Below are 4,411 nucleotides of genomic sequence, written 5' to 3'. Positions count from 1 at the left end.
AGGCCAGACTGTTGCCTCAGGGGAAAGTCTGTTTGCTGGTGTGCCAAGCTGTTCCTCCTGGTCGGGACGGGTTAAGGGGAGAGCTTCCTGCCCCAGTCCTGCAACAGCCTGAGCACCAGAGCCGGCAGCAAACAGCACCTGCACGAGGGTGATCACCTGGTCAAGAACCTGCTTCTGCTGGTCTGTCTAAGCTTGAAATTTGGCTCTGCAATTGGAGGTTAAGGCCCCAACTCACACACACACACACACACACACACACACACACACACACAATTGAGATTTAATTTCTTGAGTAGTCAAGAGAGCTTGGTTTTTATATTGGGTGGCTTTTGTGTGAGAGTTGGTTTTTTATATTGGATGAGGGCAGAGTTGTGTGCAGGGGTTGGGCGGCAGGAGTGGCTTAGGTGGTCTTGCCCAACTCTTTGGTTTTGTTGTATGAAGGGGCATGCTCAGGACCCTGCTTTGCCTCCCGACACCCTGGTCTTTTTTTTTTTTTTTTTTCACTCCTGGCTCTAGGGGTAAAGAACATGCCTGCCAGTGAAGGAGACATAAGAGACATGGATTTCATCCCTGGCTCAGGAAGATCCCCTGGAGGAGGGCATGGCAACCCACTCCAGTATTCTTGCCTGGAGAATCCCCAAGGACAGAGGAGCCTGGTGGGCTGTGGTCCACAGGGATGCAAAGAGTTGGACACGACTGAGCAACTTAGAACACAGCACACTTCAGAAGCAGCAACTGAGTGTTTTTGGTCTTTTCATACCTTTTGGTCCATGCTGCAATTTAGTTGCTCAGTTGTGACCGACTCTTTGCAACCCCATGGACCACAGCACGCCAGGCTTCCCTGTCCTTCACCATCCCCTGAGTTTTGGCCCATGATTTGTCTCAATTGCACATGCACACAGCTATTTTTAGTCCCTTAAAATTTGGTCCTCAAAATAGCACCATTGGCATTACTTCAGAATTATTAGACTCCACACAGACTGCTTTTTAAAACAATATGCATTTCCTTTGCTTATTTTGGCCGATGTCAGGCCTTGATCATGGCTCTTGGACTCTCTGTTGCCACTCACAGGTGCCTCTCTAGCTGCTGTGGCCCCTTGGCACGTGGGATCCTATTTCCCTGACCAGGGATTGAACCCTTGCCTGCTGTATTGGAAGGCAGATTCATAGACAGTGGACCACCAGGGAAGTCTCAAAGAGCTGCCTGGAACCCCAGAACAAGTGCCTTCAGAATTCGTGGTGTGGGCTGAAAGAGCTATTACAACAGAATAATTTCTACCACAGTGTCGTGGGGAGGAGCCAGTTCTGACTCTCCCTACTGCAGATCCCCAAGCCCCTCTTCCCTGGCTGACTTCAGGGCCTTTCTGGGGGCGATGCTTTAGCTGGTGCTCAAGTATAACAAGCAGAGCTTTTATTTTGATGTGTTAAGAAAGCTGTGGTGTGGTGTTAAGGACCGTGGTGGTCCCAAGTCTTAAGCTGGTATCATTCTCTTTCCTTCTTTTTCCCTTCAAGTAGGCGCTCTTCCTCTGGCAGTGTTAGGACAGTCTTCCCAGAGAGACTCAGAGGTGAATTGTCTGGTGGCCTCACCAGTGAGACTCCCGCAAGACCCTTAGTCATGTTACAGAGGATTCAGATATCTTGAAATAATGTACTGCTGCAAAGAGACAGCCCAGTCTCCTCCCTACGCAGAGCCTCCCCGACTTCTGTCCCTGGTAAACCGAGCTCCTCTCTCTGGTCCGGGTGCACCCACCCTCTCCTCTCCCTATATTGCTTTCATGGACCACATAGATTAAGCTTCCACAGCCAAACAGAGAATCTCTTTATTACATGTGGACTGGAGGAGGGGGATTAAGAAAGCTCAGCTTTCAGAAATGTCAACTAAAAACTGTCACTTGCTATCTGGTTCTAAAGGATGGTCATTAGCCACTGTAGTTGCTGATCTTAAACACACCCCTTGAAAAGATTTCAGGATGGAGATCAAGAATGAGGCACTCATGCTCTGGGAAAGCTGGCAGAACAGGTCTTCAGAGAGTTAGACATTTTCAGGGAAAAATTCTATGAACCCCAATTCTTGCATCTTTCCATACTCATAAAATCACTAGAATCATTCACCGAGGTATCTGTTCATCATGCCTAACAGTGATCTACCAAGAAGCGTGCTTGGTTGCAAGCGCCCCTGCTCTAAAATCACATACATGCTGACCTCCCTCTACCTTTTAGTTTTTTTTTTTTAACTTTTTATTTTATTTTGGAGTATAATTGATTGGACTGCAAGGAGATCCAACTAGTCCATCCTAAAGGAGGTCAGTCCTGAATATTCATTGGAGTACTGATACTGAAGGTGAAACTCCAATACTTTGGCCACCTGATGTGAAGAACTGACTCATTTGAAAAGACCCTGATGCTGGGAAAGATTGAGAGCAGGAGGAGAAGGGGATGACAGAGGATGAGATGGTTGTATGGCATCACCAACTCAATGGACATGAGTTTGGGTAGGCTGTGGGAGCTGGTGATGGACAGGGAGGCCTGGCGTGCTGCAGTCCATGGGGTCACAAAGAGTCAGACACTACTGAGCAACTGAACTGAACTGAACTGATTATGTTAGTTTCAGCTGTACAACAAAATGATTCAGTTAGACATACACATGTACCTCTTTTTTATCAAATTCTTTTCCCATTTAGAGTGTTACATAACATTAAGCAGAGTTCCCTATGTTGTACTGCTGCTGTTGCTGCTAAGCTGCTTCAGTCGTGTCTGACTCTGTGCGACCCCATAGACGGCAGCCCACCAGGCTCCGCCATCCCTGGGATTCTCCAGGCAAGAACACTGGAGTGGGTTGCCATTTCCTTCTGCAATGAAAGTGAAGTCGCTCAGTTGTGTCCGACTCTTGTCGATCCCATGAACTTCAGTCCACCAGGCTCCTCCACCCACGGGATTTTCCAGGCAAGAGTCCTGAAGTGGGGTGCCATCACCTTCTCCACCTATGTTGTACAGTAGGGCCTTGTTGGTTATCCATTTTAAATATAGCAATATGTACCTGTCAATCCCAAATTCCCTATCCCTCCCCCCCTGCCTCCCCACAGTAACCATAAATTCTTTCTCTAAGCCTGTGAGTCTGTTTCTGTTTTGTAAATAAGTTCATCTGTATCATTCTCCCACCACAACCCCCTTACCTCTTTGGAGGAATTCCTCAGTTATCTGAGGGGCTGTCTCACAGGCTAGTCCTCAGCAAACCCTATGATAAATCTGAAACCCACAGCTTTCACCTTGTGCATTTTTATTGATATTTCAGTCGACAGGAACAATTTTTTCTTGGCTGAGTTGGGTCTCCTTTGTAATGTGTGGGCTCTTCCTGATGTCTGGACTCTTTGGTGGGGGCATGCAGGCTTTCTCTAACTGTAGCATGAAAGCTTAGCTGCCTCTTAGCATGTGGGATCACAGTTCCCTGACCAGACATCAAACCCATGGCCTCTGCATTGGAAGGTGGACTCTTAATCACATGACCAGCAGGAAGGTCTTGACAGAAACAATGTTAGTATCTCTTTTCTGGCACAGTGTTGCTGAAACTCAGCCTCTGCTCCCCAGTGCCAAACAGCAACGTGCAGAGTTCCGAGTGAAGCAGAAACAAGTAGCTTTCATTGTTTGACCAGACAAAGGAGGCCAGAGTGGGCTACTGCCTTGGAGACCATGTGACCCACGCTGGACAGGGTAGAGAGGGGGTTTATAGTGTTCAGGGAGCAGGGTGTGGTCAGCATGGACAGTTCTTGGATCAGTTGGCATCAGAGTGAAGTTTCAAGCATCATCAACCTTCTCGGTTCAACCAGTGTAGGATCTTTGTTCTTGCGGTCAGTGGTTTTCATTTGGAGGGGGTCTTCTTCCTGTAAAAACTGCTTAGGAATGTGTGCCAGGCCTTTGTCTATACCTTTCAGGGAACTGTGAGTTCAGTGATTCTGTTATGTGGCAGAATTTTATTCTAAATTGTTACCCATTCCCTAACCCAACAGTTACTCTTTGTTTCTAAATCCTCACATTTTCCAATCGTTAACTCTTGAGTCAGCATTTCACTTCAAAAGACAAGGACACAGGGGTTTGCACAGATTCAATAGATATTGCAAAAAAGGATACTGATACCAGTCAATCGTTCTCTTTTAATTTTCTATACTGCAGTGTGTGTGTGTGTGTGTGTGTGTGTGTGTGTGTGTGTGTGTGTGTGTAAATGGCTTCTCCAGTGGCTCAGTGGTAAAGAATCCACTTTCAATGCAGGAGACTCAGGTTTGATCCCTGGGTTGGGAAGATCCCCTGGAGAAGGCAGTGGTAACCCAATCCAGTATCCTTGCTGGGAAATCCCATGAACAGAGCTACCTGGAGGGCTTCAGTCCATGGGGTCACAAAAGAGTCAGATACGACTTAG

Source organism: Capra hircus, chromosome 15, assembly GCF_001704415.2.
Source record: "Capra hircus breed San Clemente chromosome 15, ASM170441v1, whole genome shotgun sequence".
Classification (NCBI taxonomy): domain Eukaryota; kingdom Metazoa; phylum Chordata; class Mammalia; order Artiodactyla; family Bovidae; genus Capra; species Capra hircus.
The sequence above is the reverse complement of the archived record's forward strand: the minus strand, read 5'-3'. Positions refer to the sequence as shown.